General features: G+C 40.6%; 1 pseudogene; it reads left to right on the top strand.

Moving 5' to 3' along the window:
- The first annotated feature begins 382 nt into the window (after positions 1-382).
- Positions 383-13,848, top strand: LOC132593698 (UDP-N-acetylglucosamine--peptide N-acetylglucosaminyltransferase 110 kDa subunit pseudogene; annotated as a pseudogene).
- The last annotated feature ends 7,860 nt before the right edge of the window (positions 13,849-21,708 follow it).

The raw sequence follows: 21,708 nt of genomic DNA, 5'->3' as shown, positions 1-21,708 counted from the left end.
ACATTGACTATATGAATGATGAAGTAAAGTCAATCATGTATTTCCTTTCCAACTGGACAGAAAACAAAATTTTAAAAAGTGTTCGGACTACTGACTTTTGATTTCTTCTAAGGCAAGTGTATAGGTAATTTTTATTCCCTGGTTAGGAGAAAAATGGTGGAAGAGGGCAGGGTTAAGAATTAAGATTTCAAGAGCGTGAGAGGTAGATGGCCAACCAGAGTTCCTAAGGTTCGGTGCCTGGAACTGTTGCCGCCGCTTAAGCCTGCCAAAGCAGTGGTATGGCTGCTGCCCTCGTATTTGCTACCTCTAGAAACATTCTTGCCAGTAGTGGCAGCAGCGGGACTCAATTACCCCCTTTTCTCACTCTCTCCAGAAGCTCCAGATGGCGTCTTCTGTGGGCAACGTGGCCGACAGCACAGAACCAACGAAACGTATGCTTTCCTTCCAAGGGTTAGCTGAGTTGGTACATCGAGAGTATCAGGCAGGAGATTTTGAGGCAGCTGAGAGACACTGCATGCAGCTGTGGAGACAAGAGCCAGACAATACTGGAGTACTTTTATTACTTTCATCTCTACACTTCCAGTGTCAAAGGCTGGACAGATCTGCCCACTTTAGTACTCTGGCAATTAAACAGAACCCTCTTCTGGCAGAAGCCTATTCGAATTTGGGGAATGTGTACAAGGAAAGAGGGCAGTTGCAGGAGGCAATTGAGCATTACCGGCATGCATTGCATCTCAAACCAGATTTCATCGATGGTTATATTAACCTGGCAGCCGCTTTGGTAGCAGCAGGCGACATGGAAGGGGCAGTACAAGCTTACGTCTCTGCTCTTCAATGCAATCCTGATTTGTACTGTGTTCGCAGTGACCTGGGGAACCTGCTCAAAGCCCTGGGTCGCTTGGAAGGAGCCAAGGCATGTTATTTGAAAGCAATGGAGACGCAACCGAACTTTGCAGTAGCTTGGAGTAATCTTGGCTGTGTTTTCAATGCACAAGGGGAGATTTGGCTTGCAATTCATCACTTTGAAAAGGCTGTCACCCTTGACCCCAATTTTCTGGATGCTTATATCAATTTAGGAAATGTCTTGAAAGAGGCACGGATTTTTGACAGAGCTGTGGCAGCTTACCTTTGTGCCCTAAGCTTGAGCCCAAATCATGCAGTGGTACATGCCAACCTGGCTTGTGTATACTATGAGCAAGGCCTGATGGATCTGGCAGTAGACACCTACAGGCGAGCTATTGAATTGCAACCACATTTCCCTGATGCTTACTGCAACCTAGCCAACGCTCTGGAAGAGAAGGGCAGTGTTGCCGAAGCAGAAGAGTGTTATAATACAGCTCTGCGGCTGTGTCCCACCCATGCAGACTCTCTGAATAACCTAGCCAATATCAAAGGAGACCAGGGAAACTTTGAAGAGGCAGTTCGCTTGTATTGTAAAGCATTAGAAGTCTTCCCAGAGTTTGCTGTTGCCCATTCAAATTTAGCAAGTGTATTGCAGCAGCAGGGAAAACTGCAGGAAGCTCTGATGCATTATAAGGAGGCTGTTTGAATCAGTCCTACCTTTGCTGATGCCTACTGTAACATGGGAGACACTCTAAAGGAGATGCAGGATGTTCAGGGAGGCTTGCAGTGTTATACTCGTGCCATTCAGATTAACCCTGCACTTGCGGATGCCCACAGCAATCTGGCTTCCATTCACAAGTATTCAGGGAATATTCCAGAAGCAATTGCTTCTTATCGCACTGCTCTGAAGCTTGAACCTGATTTTCCTGACGCTTATTGTGATTTGGCTCATTGCCTGCAGATTGTCTGTGATTGGACAGACTATGATGAGCGAATGAAGAAGTTGGTCAGCATTGTGGCTGACCAGCTGGAGAAGAATAGGTTGCCTTCTGTGCAGCCTCATCATAGTATGCTCTATCCTCTTTCTCATGGCTTCAGGAAGGCTATTGCTGAGAGCCATGGGAACCTCTGCTTGGATGAGATCAGTGTCCTTCATAAACCACCGTACGAACATCCAAAAGACTTGAAGCTCAGTGATGGTCGACTGCGTGTAGGATACGTGAGTTCTGACATCGGGAATCATCCTACTTCTCATCTTATGCAGTCTATTCCAGGCATGCACAATCCTGATAAATTTGAGGTATTCTGTTATGCCCTGAGCCCAGATGATGGCACAAACTTCCGAGCAAAGGTGATGGCAGAAGCCCATCATTTCATTGATCTTTCTCAGATTCCATGCAATGGGAAAGCAGCTGATCGCATCCATCAAGATGGTATACACATCCTTGTAAATATGAATGGTTATACCAGGGGTGCTCGAAATGAACTCTTTGCTCTCAGGCCAGCTCCTATTCAGGCAACGTGGCTGGGCTACCCTGGGACCAGTGGCGTGCTTTTCATGGATTATATCATCACTGATCAGGAAACTTCACCTGCTGAAGTTGCTGAGCAGTATTCTGAGAAACTGGCTTATATGCCCCATACTTTCTTTATTGGTGATCATGCTAATATGTTCCCTCACCTGAAGAAGAAGGCAGTCATCGATTTTAAGTCCAATGGGCACATTTATGACAATCGGATTGTGCTGAATGGCATCGACCTCAAAGCATTTCTTGATAGTCTCCCAGATGTGCAGATTGTCAAGATGAAATGTCCTGATGGAGGAGACAACGCAGACAGCAGTAATACGGCTCTTAATATGCCTGTCATTCCTATGAATACTATTGCAGAGGCAGTTACTGAAATGATTAACAGAGGACAAATTCAGATAACAATTAATGGATTCAGTCTTAGCAATGGACTGGCAACTACCCAGATCAACATTAAGGCTGCCACTGGAGAGGAGGTTCCCCGTACCATTATTGTAACCACACGTTCTCAGTACGGGTTACCGGAAGATGCCATTGTGTACTGTAACTTCAATCAGTTATATAAAATTGACCCATCTACTTTGCAGATGTGGGCAAATATTCTGAAGCGTGTTCCCAATAGTGTACTGTGGCTGTTGCGTTTTCCAGCAGTAGGAGAACCTAATATTCAACAGTATGCACAAAATATGGGCCTTCCCCAGAAGCGTATCATTTTTTCACCTGTTGCTCCTAAAGAGGAACATGTTCGGAGAGGCCAGCTGGCTGATGTCTGCTTGGACACTCCACTCTGTAATGGACACACCACAGGGATGGATGTCCTTTGGTCAGGGACACCCGTGGTGACTATGCCAGGAGAGACTCTTGCTTCCCGAGTTGCAGCTTCCCAGCTCACTTGTTTAGGCTGTCTTGAGCTTATTGCTCAAAATAGACAAGAATATGAAGACATAGCTGTGAAACTGGGAACTGATCTAGAATACCTGAAGAAAATTCGTGGCAAAGTCTGGAAGCAGAGAACATCTAGCCCTCTGTTCAACACCAAACAATACACAATGGACCTAGAGCGGCTCTATCTACAGATGTGGGAGCATTACGCAGCTGGCAACAAACCTGATCACATGATTAAGCCTGTTGAAGTCACTGAGTCGGCCTAAATAATGACTGTGTGCACAGGAGAATTACCCTGTACCTGAGCCTCAACCTTCTGGGGGAAAGGGAACTACTTTTTCCTTATCTGTACAATACCATGCTGCAGATGGGTGACAGACAATGATAAGAAATAGCACAGCCAGACTTGCTTCCTGCATGATCACGATCACGATAGGGAGAGACACAAGAGATGGGAAACTGCTGTTCCACAAGGAGTCTCCATAGAATTTTGCAGCAGCCAGGTGTCTGGAAGGTCTGGAAGGTAAGTCTGGAAGGTCTGATCTCCCTTGGTCTTCCATGGGATGGATGGTTAGTGTGGAAGGGAGATAGAGATTGCCCAGCCGTTTTGTGATTATCATGGATTGATTGAGTCTTCTGAATTAATATTTTTCTTTATATTTTGGGTATTGGAGCTTTTAAAAATGTTTGGTTTCAGGTATTTTTATTCATGTGAAGTGTGTATGATTCTCTTGAGATAAGCTTTTAAGCTAAAATATTCCTTGTTTTAGTTTCTGAACTCTACAGATAAATGGGGACTTTGCTGGTGTAGTCTTTTTATAGGTTTTGTAAACCACTTGAGCCTATATCAGTCATTTTAGTGTCTGACATAATGTTTGGAACTATCAGTGCTTTGTTGGTTTATAGATGATGGCTTAAATTCTTTTCCTGGTCCGTTTCCTTCTTCCCTTCCCCCCACTTTAAAAATTCTCCTGTAACTTGGCTAACAAAAAACCAAGTCTGATTCAAAACCTCCCAGAATGTTTCTCTTAACCGCATCATCTGGTGCCAAATGAAGATTCTTAGGAGTGATTATTAATTCTGAAGGGCACAGTTGTGGTACTGTCACTGATGATAATAATAATGGATTTTTGGCCTAGAGTTTTGACCTATTTCACCAGTGTTTTACCGTTGGCTGCCCCTCTATGCTGCTTCCAAAAGTGATAGTGTGTGTTAAGATTTTTACTTTCATTTCTAATGTTTGTTTGTTTGTTTTAGTGAGTCCTGTTCTACCTTTTTCTTTCAGCAGAAATGAAATCCCAGGTAAGTATAAGTATTCAAATATTTGATCAGTAAGTCACAGTTATCTCCAGTACATTAAATAACTTTCATCAAAAAACATGTTATAGGTAAAAAGCTCTGAAGGACCAGCTATGTATATGATAATTATGTTTCAGACCTTCTAGGGTATTATATATAATAACTTGTCTTCTGGACGTGGTCTTGAAGTCTTTATGGATTCAGTCTCAGTAGAAGCGAACTGCACTGCTACTTGGTTTGGAGTACAAATTAGACTTTAGCCCTCCTGGAGGTTGAGTTTTTGGTATTGAAAACCATAGGAATGAAATTATTGTATTTCAACAAAGGATCGAGGGCTTGAGGCTTAAACAAGGCAACATACGTGTGGGAAGCAGTCAGCCTTGAGGGCAGGTAAGGACATGCCAGGCATGCCGCCGCTGCTCGAAGGGACTGTCCCTACTTGTTCCCCTCCTTGTTCCATTCCATGGGAGATAAATCACCAGGGCCCAGAGATCAGAAAGAATGTAAAATGAGACAAGCAAAGCTGTCTCCCCCCTGCACATGCAGGTTATTTTTGATGCTTCTGGGTTTATGGGTTTCCTCCCAGGGAAGTTAACCTTGAGCCGAGACAGTCTGTAGATAATGTAAACCACCATCTGTCAACCTTCCTTTTTCTAGTCTAGATAATCTGCAACTGTAGCGCAATAAAATTTGCCTTGCAACCATCAATTGTCTTGGTCCTTCTGACCCCATCCGTCGGTGCTACTTCAGTTCCTTACCCCTTCCCTTCTGACCCTGGGCGGTGAGATCCTCTTTCTCCGGCTGGTTCGCGGCAAGTGGCACTCGAACGGGGACCTGAAGCGTGAAGGCAATTAAAAGAAAAAGAAAGTGCAGGTAAGAGAACCCTTATGCAAAATATGTGTGGCCACCAGTAAAAGTGAAACGACTAGAGGCATAAGGCAATAGTCAGAAGTAAAATAAGATGGGGCAAAAGGGCTCAAAGATGTATGAATTATTTGCTCAGGTTTTACTTTTGATGCTTAGAGCTCGGGGTAATAAAGTTTCTGAACTTTATTGTTGACTGAATTTTTACAGCATATCCATGGTGTATCTCCCTGGTTTCCTGATGGCGGCTCTGTTGACATAGAAATCTGGCAGAAAGTTGGAGAAGATTTAAAAAATTATTACGAGTCTCGAGGGCCTACTCATACTCCTGTTGTTACATATAGTTTGTGGAATCTGATAAAAATATGTTTAGATTCTTCTCATGATAGTGTTGATTTGAATGTAAAGTCAGAAAAACATAAGCCTCTGACAGAAGGAGAGACTGTATTATCAACTACTGTGTCGCCACTTCCTAAACCGAAAGAGCTAATTAATTTAAATAGTTTAGATGAAGAGGAACATTTTGACTTAACAGATGAGGCTTGTAAACATAAAAGAGAGAAATATCCTGAGGATGATTTTCTAATGGCTGTGATAGGTGAGTCAGTGAAAAAGCTGCAGGTTAATAAGGACTGTCTTCCTCAAAAATCTACATCTGTAAAAATGCTCAGTCCCTTGCAGCGCGCTGTACAAGGAGCAATAAAACGAGGGGAAGATCCTATTTTCTGTTGTCCCGTCATAGAAAGACCTGATCCTAATAATCCTCAACAAGCTACTAGGGGGCATCAGGCTCTCCCTTTGAAAGTTTTGAAAGATTGAAAATCTGCCTGTGCTCAATACGGGCCCACTGCTCCTTTTACTACTGCTGTGGTTGACAGGAGAAGCTCTTCCCCCCGCTGATTGGAAGTCTATTGCACGAGCTTGTTTAAATGGTGGAGATTATTTAATATGGAAGTTTGATTTTTATGAACGGGCTGCTGAACAAGCAGACAAGAATGCTGCCCATAATATTCCAGTTGATTATCATATGCTGATTGGGGAAGGACAATATCTTTCTTTACAAGATCAATTAACTTATCCCTTTGTTGCTTATCCTCAAATAAATCATTTGGCATTACAAGCCTGGAGGAAATGTCCTTCTACACACAAAACTGAGGATCTTTCAACAATTAGACAGGGACCTGATGAACCATATGCTGATTTTGTAGATAGGTTGTCACAGGCGGTGGGGAGACTCATTGTGGACAGACTCACTGGTACAATTGTAGTTAAGCAACTTGCTTTTGAGAATGCTAATAATGCATGTCAGGCTGCAATTCGACCTTGGAGAAAACGGGGAACATTGGAGGATTATATTCACCTTTGTGCAGACATTGGGCCTACTTATATACAGGGTGCTGCTGTGGCTGCAGCATTAACTAAAGTGGGGTTTAAAAACAATCAAAAGAAAACAAAGACTTATTTTAAATGCGGAAAGGCAGGTCCTTTTGCTAGAGAATGTAGATCTTTTAATTCTAACCCTAGTCCTTCCTTCCCTACTCAAAAACCTCCAGATGGTCAGAAAATCCCTGGTTTATGCCCTAAATGCAATAGGGGAAAACATTGGGCACAAGATTGTTGCTCAGTGGCCCACAAGGATGGGCCACCACTGTCGGGGAACTCTTCCCGGGGCCTTCCCCGGCCCCAACAAATAATAAGGGCAATGTCTGTGTATCCTCCTCAAATTATCAATCAGACATTAACCAAAAACAGAAACATACAATATCCTCACTCTCCAGAGCAACACCAGGAAGCGCAGGACTGGAGCTCAGTACCTCCGCCCGATATGTATTAACTCCTGAAATGGGTCCTCAGGCCCTCTCTACGGGCATCTGTGGACCTTTACCCAAGGGTTTGATGGGACTATTATTGGGAAGAAGTAGTGTCACCATGAAAGGTTTAACTATTATGCCAGGAGTCACAGATTCTGACTACGAAGGAGAAATAGAAGTCATGGCACAAACTATTAAAAATATAATAACTATTTCTCCTGGTGATAAAATTGCACAATTGCTACTTTTGCCCTTTGTACCTCATGGACAAATTTTACAACATCAAAAGAGAGAAACAAAGGCTTTTGGATCGTCTAATGCTGCCTACTGGATTCAGAAGATAGGGAAAGAATGTCCAGAAATGAAATGAACCATTAATGGAAAGGTTTTTTCAGGTTTGTTAGACACTGGAGCTGATGTCTCTGTTATGACGCAGATACACTGGCCTAAACGTTGGCCCATTAGTCCTACTATTACAGAACTTCACGGAATAGGACAAAGTTCTTCTCCTATGCAAAGTAGTCAGTTTTTCTTATGGCAAGATAGTGAGGGCCATTCAGGATACTTCCAGCCTTATGTTTTGCCTGGGCTGCCTTTAAACCTCTGGGGCCGAGATATATTAAAAGAAATGGGAGTATTACTTTATAGTCCAAACTCTCAAGTCTCTAATATGATGTTGGATCAAGGATTTCTTCCCACAAAAGGGCTGGGAACAAATCAACAAGGAACTGTCTATCCTATTGATGTGAAAATAAAAAATGATAGACAAGGTTTGGGTTTTTCTTAAGGGCCTTGGATTCTCCACTCACTGCTGATCCAATTACTTGGCTGACTGATGACCCTGTATGGGTGGACCGATGGCCCCTCACAAAGGAGAAATGAGAAGCTGCAGAACAATTAGTGCTGGAACAATTAGGGCATTTAGAAATTTCCAGTAGTCCTTGGAATACTATTTTTATTATCAAGAAAAAATCTGGAAAATATAGGTTATTACAGGATCTAAGAGCTGTTAATAAAACTATGCTAATAATGGGAGCTCTTCAACCAGGCCTACCCTCTCCAACAGCCATACCACACAATTATCATCTTTTAGTTGTAGATTTAAAAGATTGTTTTCTCACTATTCCTTTGTTTCCTGAAGATAGAAAACATTTTGCTTTTAGCTTGCCTGCCTTAATTTTTAAGGAACCCATGAGGAGATTTCAATGGAAAGTATTGCCTCAGGGCATGGCAAATAGTCCTACATTATGCCAAAAATATGTGGCTCAGGCCTTGACTCCTGTGAGAAAAAGGTTTCCATCGTTATATCGCATACATTATATGGATGATATACTTTTAGCCACTGATAATATTTCTTTATTAGAGACTGCTTTTCAATTTTTACAACACTCCTTACAATCATTTGGCTTGGTCATTGCCTCAAAAAAAATTCAAAGACAATCTCCATTTTTGTATTTGGGAAAATATATTGATAACACTACTATTAGGCCTCAAAAACTGCAAATTCGAGTTGATAATTTAAAAACATTAAATGCTTTTCAAAAATTACTTGGAGATATTAATTGGCTAAGGCCTTCCTTAAAACTTACTACTGCTCAATTACAGCCTTTGTTTGATATTCTTAAAGGTGACTCAGATCCTTCTTCTTCACGCTCTATGACTCCAGAAGGATTTCAAGCTTTACAAATAGTCAATAGATCTATCAGTTCTACACAATTAACTAGAATTCATACTCACCTTCCAATTTTCTTAATAATTTGTCCAACTCCTCATGTGCCTACTGCCGTCTTATGGCAAACTGTTGGAATTATTGAATAGATTCATATGAAATCTACACCCTCTAAAGTTATTAACCCTTATTATGAACTTATTAGTAATTTAATAATGCAAGGTAGAACTAGATGCTTACAACCTATAAGTATAGAACCTTCTCAAATTATTATCCCTGATTCAGTTAGTCAACAAAATTGGCTTTTTCAACATAGTAATGAATGGGGTCTTGCTCTTGCAGGATTTTCAGGTACCTTGGAATGCCATTACCCTGCTGATAAATTGATCCAATTTGGCAAACTTAACTCATATCTTTCCTTCTATAATTAGGCAACAGCCTGTTCCTCATGTACCTTTGGTTTTTACGGACGGTTCTTCTTCAGGAGTGGCTACTGTAATCATTGACGACGGAACAAACCTCGTTAAAGAAACTTCCTTGACTTCAGCTCAACGTGTTGAACTGTATGCTGTCATTATGTCTTTTAAACATTTGCCTTCTATATCTTTTAATTTGTTTTCTGATAGTAAATATCTTATTAGCTTGTGATTTCTTCTGGAGACTGCGAGCATAGGACATACTAATGACCCTGAATTATCATCCTCTTTTCGTTTGCTCCAACAGGTTATTCGTTCGCATGATGGTCCTGTTGCAGGTCTGTATATCCGTGCTCATTCTAACTTGCCTGGTCCATTGACTAAACTTAATGCGACTGCAGATGTTTTAACTCGATCTAAACGTGATCTTTATCCTGTACATTTTCCTCCCAAGAATAGAGTTGAAGTTACTCCTCCTCCTCAATCTCTTTTCCCTAAAGCAGGACATGTCCCAATTTACCGTACTCCTCCTTTCCGTTCGTCATGCTGTCAAGAATGGCTAATATACTGCATTCATTATCTTCATACTCTTGATACTCATGGTCCATGTCCTAGGCACCCTCATATTATGGTAAGTTATGATCAAACTGCTTCACAAGGAGCACAGCAGTTGCACGCTTTACACCGTCAGTCAGCGGCTACATTACACACACAATTTTCCCTTACTGGTGAAGCCGCCCCACAAATTGTTAAGCAGTGCCCACAATGCTTACCTCACCTTCCTGTTCCACATTATGTTGTTAATCCTCGTGGATTATTACCTAGACATTTATGGCAAATGGATGTTACTCATATCCCGTCTTTTGGGAAATTACAGTTTGTTCATGTCACTATCGATACTTATTCTGGTTTCCTCTGTGCTACAGCACAGACCGGAGAAGCTACTAAACATGTTATCACTCATTTATTACACTGTTTTGCTTTCATGAACCTTCCCAAAATTATTAAAACAGATAATGGGCCTGCTGCTTTCGCAACATTTTGTAATTCATTACAAAATTACCCATATTACAGGCATTCCATATAACCCTCAAGGACAAGGTATTATAGAACGTGCAAATAGATCTTTAAAGCTAACTATTGAAAAAATAAAAAGGGGGGAATTGTATAGAACAACGCCACATAACCTTATAAATGATGCTCTGTTTATTTTAAATGTTCTCACTGTTGACAAATTTGGCTGCTCTGCAGGGGGAAGGTTGGTGGCTGAGCCAAGACTGGCCTCTCAATCTCCGGAGGTCCTCTGGAAAGATCCGTTAACCAGCACTTGGCGTGGTCCTGATCCTGTGTTGATTTGGGGACGTGGTCACGTGTGTATCTTTCCCAGATCAGCGCCTGGACCTTGCTGGCTTCCTGAGAGCTTAGTCAAGCAAATAGATGGCTCGCCACAGCTCACCTAGTTCAGAAGATGAAGAAGCTCTGCACCTCTCTGGAAAATTTGACAGTGTTGATTCAGAAGAAGAAGAAGAAGGGGAGACCACTTGCCAGGACGACTCAAAGGAGTGATGTTCCAACTTGGGGACAAATTAAACAACTGGTTTCATGAGCTCAAGAGTCAGTGAAACAACAGAATAATCCTGTTACACCTGTAACTTTATTTTTGGCTATGTTGGCAACCATTTCATGTGTTCCCTCTGTTAATGCAGCAACTTACTGGGCCTATGTACCTTATCCTCCACTATTACAACCCATATCTTGGTCTGAAGCAGAGTTTCCTGTATTTTACAATGATAAGTGTTTATGGGCCTCTTATTGGGAATATAAAACAAATCAATATGTCTGTAAATTATACTAACTGGTTTAGTACCCATCCTGTCTGTCTTAGCCCATTGAATCTGGAAACGGGATGTGTAAAGTCTATTAGTTATGAGCATACAGATGTTTATGAGGGAACGGATCAATCAATTAGTTTGTCAGGCTCTCCAGGCATCCTTCGTTTTACAGGAACCAACATTACTTTTACATGCCCGGCTACCAGCCGACGAGAGGATCTTAAGGATACCATCATTTGGTATAACATGGGCAAGCTATTAATATTAGAGGTCAAGTCTCATACGCCTCACCACTTAGGGATTCCGCTATTACTATAGCCAAGGTTACAGGTGAAGATTCAGGAAATTATTTCTGTATGAAGCGTTTACTTGGAGGACAAGGGATACTTATAGCTGGACATAAGGTTACTATGCTTAACAGAAAATCAAAAAATCAATTGCCTCTCCTTATGACCGTTAACTTTCCTGGATCCACTTTTGAACGTTGCAATGCATCTTGGAATAATAACCAAATATGGTGTACTATAGATTATACCAAGCTGTCAATTCTTATCTCTTCTTTTCGCATCATAGATAGGTTTATCACATTTCAAAAGAACTGGGATATATGGAAACTAGCTCTAACTTATTCCAATACACCTGTTATAACTTGTGTTGCTCCTCCATATACACTTTTGTGTGGTTCTATTAACATTGGTAATTCTTCCAAAGGAGGATATAATATTAGCTGTGTTAATTGTATTTTTAGCAGTTGTATGTTCCCTTCTGCAGGAACGCAATCTGTGCTTATACTAAAGCAACCCATGTATGTTATGGTGCCTGTACATCTGAGAGAACCTTGGTATGAAGATACTGGAGTACAGGCATGGGTGGAACTCTCTAAAGCCTTGCAGAGAAGGAGACGCTTTCTTGGGTGGCTAATAGTAAGTTTACTTGCCTCGGCTGCTCTGTCTGCTACCGTGGCTACTGCCGGTCTTGCTCTTTCACAGAGTATTAATCATGCTCACTTTGCTAATCAGTTATCTCAACATACCAGTCTTGCTTTATCTTTACAAAGTCACATATATTTACGGATTAATAACAAGTTAGATGAATTTAAAAACACAATTTTGGGGATTGGAGATCAGATGGCAGCATTAAAATTGAGGATGCCTTTAGCTTGTCATGCAAAGTATACATGGATGTGTGTTACTCCTTAAAGGTACAGTGACTGTATTTGGGAATGGGAAAAAGTAAAAATGCATCTGCTGAGTGTTTGGTCAGATAATAATATTAGTCTTGATCTTAAGAAATTAAATGCTGAAATTCAGGATATACAAAATACACATCTTGATGATGTTTCGCCAGAAGATGTAATTCAAACTTTACTGGATCATTTAAAGTGGTTAAACCCTCAGTCTTGGATTACTGGAAGGTTGTCAGGATTTATTACCCTGGCCATAATTTGCCTATTATTGATAATAATCTTCTCATGTCTGTTTCGTATCCTCATGCAACAGTACACTACTCTCGGCACTAAACTTCATGGAATTATTTTGCAGCAAAAGTTAAAAAATAAAAAAGGGGGACCTGTGGGAAGCAGTCAGCCTTGAGAGCAGGTAAGGACATGCCAGGCATGCCGCCGCTGCTCGAAGGGACTGTCCCTACTTGTTCCCCTCCTTGTTCCATTCCATGGGAGATAAATTATCACCAGGGCCCAGAGATCAGAAAGAATGTAAAATGAGACAAGCAAAGCTGTCTTCCCCCTGCACATGCAGGTTATTTTTGATGCTTCTGGGTTTATGGGTTTCCTCCCAGGGAAGTTAACCTTGAGCCGAGACAGTCTGTAGATAATGTAAACCACCATCTGTCAACCTTCCTTTTTCTAGTCTAGATAATCTGCAACTGTAGCGCAATAAAATTTGCCTTGCAACCATCAATTGTCTTGGTCCTTCTGACCCCATCCGTCGGTGCTACTTCAGTTCCTTACCCCTTCCCTTCTGACCCTGGGCGGTGAGATCCTCTTTCTCCGGCTGGTCCGCGGCACACATGAATATATGTTTTTGTCTTGCTGTACTGCACCTGTGCTGTCTAGTAACAGATATTTTGTCTGCTAGTAGTGTTCTAGATTATGTCTTTCCAAAGCGCTGAGGCAGTGCACCTATTCTGTAGTTGCAGCTGATGCCTGAATGTAGCCTAGCTGACAAATTATTGATTAATAAGAACTTGAATTTCTCAAAGATTTGTACTGTTAACCAAAATCTGAGCAAGGAGTCTCAAATGTAATTCTTAGCCAGAATTACATGTTAATGAACCATTTAACAGTGTGAATCAAGGAACATCAGTGTAAGGATTTCTTTTAATTTATTTTTTACCTGCTTGAAATATCAGTTAAAGTTTGCCAGCTTGGTTGCAGATGAACGGACGTTTGAAGTTCACCAAACTACTTAATGTGGGATAGGATAATAGACTTCCAGCGCCCTCAAGGCTGTGACCTTGCAGCCATTTTACATAGCACATCCTCCTCCTATAGGGATGAACCTTTCCCTGGCCCGAAAAGTAGCAGCTCTGTTGAAGCTTTGCTTATTGTAACAGGCTTTTGTTTCCAGGTTACATGTCTGTGGAAGACTTAATTCTGAATAGAGATATAGATATTACTGGAAACTAATTGTTTTTTCTATTATACTCTGATTTATCAAAAAAGTAAAACATTTAAACTGTGCTACAGAAATTCAGAAGTTGTCTTGCAATCTTTAAACAATAAATGAATGAGTTGCCCTTAAAAAAAAAAAAAGGATTAAGCAGTTAAGCTGTTGGTCCCACATCAGACAAATTTTCCTATACCTTCTGTCAATATTGTTAACAGAGACTGTTATTTTATTAATCCTTATGATCCCGTGATTCTTTCTTTCATGTTTCAGGGCACAGCAGGTGAGAGAGTGGATTTGTTAAGCTGGGTGGGTTTATCCTTCTTTTATGCGTTCATTCAATTTTATGTTCATTTGCTTATTGTACACACATGGCAATAGAAGCTGCTAAAGCAATCATTGCTATTCTGCAAAACAACAAGGCACAGAAGCAGATGTCTTATTTCTGAGATTTCTCCCCCCAGGATTATTATGATTAAAGATCCTTTCCCCCCACTCCCTGGAGAGGACAAGGGGCTGCTCGCTGGAGGTTTTTTAATGACTTGGGGAAAGGCTCAAATATCCCCCCATTATGGTAATCCACCCCAGGGCCAAACCACACAAGAATATTATGAATTTATTTTATTTTTCTATCCTTGCAAAGGTAATACTCAGCTCATTAGAATATGAAAACTATACTGTCAAATTTCAGAATTACATGGATGAAGAAAATCACCAAAGTGGCATCATATCACGTGTGTTATAGTTGTATTTACTATATTGACTATATTAACTATGTTGTGTTAACAATATATTGTATAACTATATATTGAAAAGGCAAAATGCTGTAACTTATTTCAGAAAAAATAATTATGTTGGCAAACCCCAAATTGTACACTGTAGACAGGTCCTAGGAAAAGAAGATTTAATTCATAGTGGACAAGAGGTTAGCTTCTGTTTTCAGCCATGTGCTATTTCAAGAATTAAATGTCACGAATAATACAGGATATAAGAGGAATAGTCTAAAGACGGGAAAGCACATTTTGATTAGGAAAGAGAATTTATGGCTTAAGTCTTTTTTTTTTTAAGGAAAACTGCCTTATTACTATGAGATAAGAAAATTGTTTCCTTCTTTTCTTCCTTGCTTTCTTCTTTTTCTTTTTTTTAACCTTTTTAATTTTGGATATTTGACCTCTAAGCTGAGACGACTGAAAATGCCTCCTCTGGGCATCAACCTTTTTGAAAGACTTTTTCCCCCTCCGTAAGGGCTATTTGTCTCTTGGAGGCATTGCCTGCATTACTCACCAAGAGGCAAGCATTTGTCCTTGCACTAAATGCTGACATCTCCTGATAAGAGGGAAGCTGCAAAGTAGAAGAATTGAAGGTCAATATGTTGATAGTGGTCTCAAGAGCATTGATGTACATTTGTGTATTGGGGAAGGGGAGAGAAGCTTGAGAGTGGGCCAGTGGGGAGGGGTAAATATTTTGTGATGCTGTCTACCTATGGGCTTATAAAGCTTACAGCTGCATTAGGAGGACAAGCATTACCATTAGCATGAAAAGTAGGGCAGACCTCAGTTGCAAAAGCTTCTAGCCACACACATAGGGCAATACGTAAATGATACACCTTATTGCATTCACCCATTCACCCTCCCCTGTTCATGCTAATTGGAAATTTCAGTCCATTTCAGAGAAGTAACACAACTATCGATCATTTTCCCTGGCACGAATCTTCCTAGAGCTCACGCACTAGCCCATGTGTCTTAGATTTAATATCTGATCACTAGCTGGATTGAAGCCAAGAGGTGGTTCCCAAAGTTGCTGCGCATTAGAATCACCTGGGGAACTCTGAGACCTCCCTGTGCCCAGGCTCCTCCCTAGACCTACTGAATCAAAATCTCTGGGGCTGGGACCCAGACACCAATGTTTTTCTTAAAAGCTCTTTAGGTAATTCAAATGAGCAGCAAAGCTTGAGAAGCAGCCCAATAACGGGAACAAACTTATTTCACACAGATAAAGTGGGGCAATTCATATGTTAAAAGAACATGAATATATGTCCATGCCTCTCTCACGCTTTGTCACAGTTTACCCTTCCCCCTCCCCATATCCTCAAGTCCGTTCTCTAGTAAGTCTGTGTCTTTATTCCTGTTTTACCCCTAGGTTCTTCATGACATTTTTTTTCCTTAAATTCCATATATATGTGTTAGCATACGGTATTTGTCTCTCTCTTTCTGACTTACTTCTACACTGTTGGTGGGGATGTAAATTGGTGCAACCACTATGGAAACACTATGGCAGTTCCTCAAAAAGCTAAAAATAGAGCTACCATATGATCCAGCAATCTTACTCCTGGGCAAATATCTGGACAAAACTATAATTCGAAAACATACATGCACCCCTATGTTCACAGCAGCACTATTTATAATAGCCAAGACATGCAAACAACCTAAATGTCCACTCACAGATGAATGGATAAAGAAGATGTGATATATATAAAATGGAATACTACTCAGCTATAAAAAAGAATGAAATAATGCCATTTGCAGCAACATGGCTGGACCTAGAGACTATTATACTAAATGAAGTAAGTGAGAAGGAGAAAGACAAATACCATATGATATCACTTATATGTGGAATCTAGAATATGATACAAATGAACTTATCCATGAAACAGAAACAGACTCACAGACATAGCACACAAACTTGTGGTTCCCGAGGGGAAGGGGGAGGTGGGGGAGTGATGGATTGGGAGTTTGGGATTAGCAGAGGTAACCTATTATATATATGATGGATAAACAACAAGGTCCTACTGTATAGTACAGGGAACTATAGTCAATGTCCTGTAATTAACCATAATGGAAAAGAATATGAAAAATTGTATATATGTATAACTGAATCACTTAGTTGTACAGCATAAACTAACACAACATTGTATATCAACTATACTTCAGTAAAATAAATTTTTAAAAAAAGGAAAAAAAACATGAATATATATATATATATACATATATATATATATTTCTTTTTTTCCTCTTTATTCTGTTTGTGTTTCAAATAGGCTTTTTTTTTTCCTTCTGCAAAAAGCGTTATTGTTTCCATTTGGTCCAAGGCTTGGGAGAGGGCTCCAGGGCGGTTACAAAGCTGCCTAGTAGCTGCAGAGCAGGGCTTCAGGCAGAAGCTCTGATGCCAGAGGGGCTCCTCAGAGGCCGCTGGACTTCAGAGACTCCTGTTTGTGCTCGAGGGTGAGCCTTTCAAAGAGATACTCGCCCAGCACAGCCTGCGGACCAGCCAGCCTGCGGAGGTTGGGCAGGTGGTCGCCCATCTTCTTGATGAGTTTCACCTGCTCCTCCAGGAAGCGGCTCTCCAGGAAGTCACAGAGGTGGGAGTCTGCGCGGGCGGAACCCAGGGCGCGCAGATCTGATAGTGCCTGGTGCAGGCTCTTCTCCCTAAGAATGGCGGCTTCCACAGCGTCCTGGGTTTTACCCCACTCATCTTGAGAAGGCTTCCGCGCATCCTGGAAGAGGGCGCGGCCACAGCACTGGTTTTGCATTTTCAAGAGACGCTGGGCGCCCTCACACTTCTCCTCAGCCAGTTGGCGAAAAATGTGGCCCACACTGTCCAGAGTCCCATTGTTGCTGTCAAAATAGAAGCTCAGAGAGAGGTAAGTGTCCCCAGATGCATGTTGAACAGGCGGTGGACGGCGGCCTCCACCTCGATGGAATAATTCTGACGCACCTGGGAACTCGTGGTTGATCAGTGATAAGGAGCTAAGCTCAAAAAACGGTGTTGGCCTGTCCTGGAGGCTGAGGATAGCTGAGTGGCTGATTCCAAAGGTTGCGACAGGAAGAAAGGTTGGAGGGTGGTCGGGGGCTGGAGCAAGGAGCGTCCCTGGGTCTGTTCATTCCAAACACTGTTGAAGCAAAAGACAGAACTGCAGGACTGCCGAGCGCACTGCCTCAAATAGGCTTTGCTATCAATGAACAAGAAGTCCAAGCAAGGACAAAACTTACCCTTCCCCCCACCAAAATAGCTGGCGATACTAGAATCTAGACCTGGGAAGGGATTCTTCCATTACTTTCTGAACATTCCAGGCCACTAGAGCAGTGGTTCTCAAAGTATGGTCACCTTGTAACCAAGCAGTACCTTATGGGGCCTTCCTAGGACAGACCCATCCCCCATAACCTCTGCTGTAGTTCCTCTCTGAAGTACTCAGATAATAGTATCTCAGGCATATTCCTTGAGTTTTCAGATGCTAAAAACCACCACCCAGTGGAAGAAATTAACTCCTTGATGATCATGAGCACGTAGCCCCCAGACCTTCTGGCACCTAAGGATGGATAATGTTACCTGCCCTGTGGCCTCAACATAACCAATCAGAGGATTGTGCACGAGCTGATCACATTCCCTGGGACGTCCCTCCCTCACCTGGCCTTTAAAAATGCTTTGCTGAAATCCTTTGGAGATTTCAGGGTGTTTTGGAACTCGGGCCACCCCTCTCCTTGCTCGATCCTGCAATAAACCTTTCTCTGCTCCAGACTCCAACCTTTAGGTTTGTTTGGCCTCACTGTGCTTCAGACACATGAACCTGCATTCGGTAACAACCTGACCAGTTTTACCAGCGTCCCCTGATAATGTGTCAGATATTCAAGTTTTAGGGCCCTGTCCCAGCCCTATGGAATCAGCAGCTCTGGTGGGGCTCAGTGATCTCTGTTATAACAGGCCCTCCAGATGATTTTTATTCACCTTAAAGTTTGAAAATATCTGCATTGTCAGCTGGCCAAAGCGTCCACCAGCAGGTGAAGGGGAGTGGTGCCTGGAAAAGATAGGGACCAGCCAAGGCAAGTACAGCAGCATTTGCCGTGGTAGTAATGGAGAATGCCTTTTCTCCACTGGTTGGCACAGACTAGGATCTGGGAGCAGTGGCAGGGTTATTTAGGATGCTTTACATTTCAGTGTAGAGGGACCGCTGTCCTGGTTTGCCAGGGACTTCCCCTGTGTGAGCACTTAAAATCTCATCCTGGCAAACCCCTTAGCCCTGGGTTTGAAAAACGTAGGGAATAACATGAAATTTAGGGGAAACATGATCTAGGTTTTGGGCAAGTCACAAGTGCTAATTAAAGCTAAGCAAGTATGGACAACACTAGCGTTCTTTAGCCCTTTGCGGGGAGGTAAATCTGATTGGGTGAAAGGACTTATTGTTAAGAGATCTTTGTAGAAACATCCCCTTCTGCTTAGTCCGCTGGTTCTCAGTTCTGGCTAGACATTGGCATCGTCTGAGGAGATTTAAAATGATTTTATTGGTCTACGATGACCAACCGTCAGTGTGAGGGTTTTTAAAAAGTGCTTCAGATGATTCTAATGCACAACCAAATTTAGGTGCCGCTGCTTAAGCTTTTGAACCGCTGCTGCATATTTTCACCTCATCTTCCTATGAGAATATCCAACTGTAGTTGAGGTTTGTTTTTTTTTTCTTTTTCTTTTTTTAACTGTCTTATTATAAGATTTACTGTCTTAAATAAGGTTGAATGTACAGAAAATCTTGCTAGTCCATCTGGTATAGCTGGATACTTAGAATAATATCGTTAAGATATATACCATCTAAGTATTGTGACTGGCCTTTTTGAAATTAACATATGCATTGAATTAGTATGTTCTCTTTTGAAGTTGTTATGTTGGGGAGCTATACCTCTAATCTGCCATTGCTAAATATCTGGACATCTCTTATTAGGAATTGCTTTTAGAAATCTTTAGGGATTACAACCAAGATTGCTGTATTATTTGTACTGGAACCACAAAAACCTCACAGAGTTCCCCCGCTGTACCTTCTACCCCCATCTCTAACCCTTGGCAACTTCCAATCTGTTCTCCATCTCCACGGTTTTGTTATTTTAAGAATAATATGTAAACATAATCATGAATTACTTAATCTTCGGAGATCGGCTTTTCAAAATTTTTCCCTCGGCATCATTCCCCTGAAGTTCATTTCAATTTTTGCGTATATTAGTAATTTGTTCCTTTCTGTTGCTCGGTAGTATTCTATCATAAGATTTTATCACAGTTTGTTTCAACATTCATCCACTGAAAGATATTTGGGTAGTTGCCAGTTTTTGGCTATTATAAATAAAACTGCTATGAACATTTATGTGTAAGTTTCTGTGGGAACTTAATTAAGTTTTTGTTTCTTTTGGATAAATGCTCAAGAGTACAATTACTGCGTTGTAGGGTGAATCTACTTTTAGGATTAAAAGAGACTGTCAAGCTGTTGATCAGAGTGGCTAAACCATTTTATTTTCCCACCAGTGATGTGATATAATTTTTCTATGTACTCGACAGCATTTGATGTTGTCACTATACTTTAATTTTAGTTACTCTCTGACATCTCATTATGGTCTTAATTGGCATTTCCCTAATGGCTAATGATGCTGAGCATCTTTTCATGTGCTCGTTTGCCGTGTGTATATTCTCTTCCATGAAATGTCTGTTCCTGTCTTCTGCCTATTTTCTAGTTGGATTTTTTTAAGTTGTTTGGAGAGTTCTTTGTATATTATAGATACAAGTCATTTGTCTCATATGGGATTTTCAAATATGTTTTCCTACTGTGTAATTTGAGTTTTCATCCACTTAAAAGGCTCTTCTATGAAGCATTTTTAACTCATTTTGATGAGATCCAATTTATCAGCTTTTGCCTTTATTGATCATAATTTTGGTGTCAAGTCTAAGAATTATTCCCCTAGTTCTAGATAACAAACATTTTCTCCTATTTTTTTTTCTAAAAATGTCCTGCTTTTACATTTAAGATTATGATACACTTTGATTTAATTTTTGTGTAAGGTGTGGAGGTTAAGGTTCATTTTTTGTTTGTTTGTTTTTGTCGAGGGATGTCCAACTGTTTCAGTACCATTTTTTGAAAAGTCTATTCTTCCTTGATAGCTTCTGCACTGCTGTCAAAAACAAGTTATATGTATTTATGTCAGTCTATTTCTGGGTTCTCTATTCCATTCCATTGATCTATGTATCTACCCTCCATCATTACTGCAAACTCTTGAACTTGGGTAGATTAATTCCTCCCATTTTCATCTTCCTTTACAAGTTGTTTTAGCTATTCTTCAGCCTCTTCTTACCATATAAATCTTAGAATAAGCATGTCTATATCCACAAAAACCCTGAGGGCATTTTAAGAGTAATTGTGTTAAGCCTCTTAACTTGGGGAGAATTGACATCTTTATCATGTTGTGTTTTCTAATCCATGAACAAGGTATGTCTCCCTATTTGTTTGGGACTTAAAAATTTTTCCTCATCAGCATTTTGTAATTTTCAGTCTAGAGGTCCTATAAATGTCTTATTGGGCTTATATTTAAGTATTTATTTAGGTCAGTTGTAAATGGCATCACATATTTTTATTTAAGCTTCTACACATTTGTTATTAATATATAATTTGATAAAATTGTGGTGATCTTGTACTCTAAATCATTTACAAACTAATATTATTTCTCAAGCTTTTTGTGGATTCCTTGGTATTTTCTCCATTTAGATTATCATCTCATCTTCAGATACAGACAGTTTTACTTTTCCTTATTCAGTATAATAGGATATATTACTATTCAACATTCAGTAGGATATGTTCCTTCCTATGCAACGTAGTAGGAATAGTCCTTTTATCTTTTAAATAAACTTTTTAAAAATTTAACTTTTAAATTTATGTATTTATTTATTTTTGCTTTATTTTCTTACTAGAACCTCCAGTGATATATTTAATAAAAATGGTGAGAGCAGATATCAGTGCCTTTTTTCTGATCTTACAGAGAAAGCATCCAGTCTTTCACAGTTAAATATAATGTCGGTATAGGTTGTTTGTAGATCATCTTTATGAGTTTCAGTATGCTCCTTTTCTATTCCTAGTTTGCTTGGAGTTTTTTTTCTTCTTTTTTTAAAATCATGAATGGGATGGGATTTT

The sequence above is a fragment of the Globicephala melas genome, chromosome 17 (assembly GCF_963455315.2).
Source record: "Globicephala melas chromosome 17, mGloMel1.2, whole genome shotgun sequence".
Lineage (NCBI taxonomy): Eukaryota > Metazoa > Chordata > Mammalia > Artiodactyla > Delphinidae > Globicephala > Globicephala melas.
This window is presented reverse-complemented; position numbering and strand designations above follow the sequence as displayed.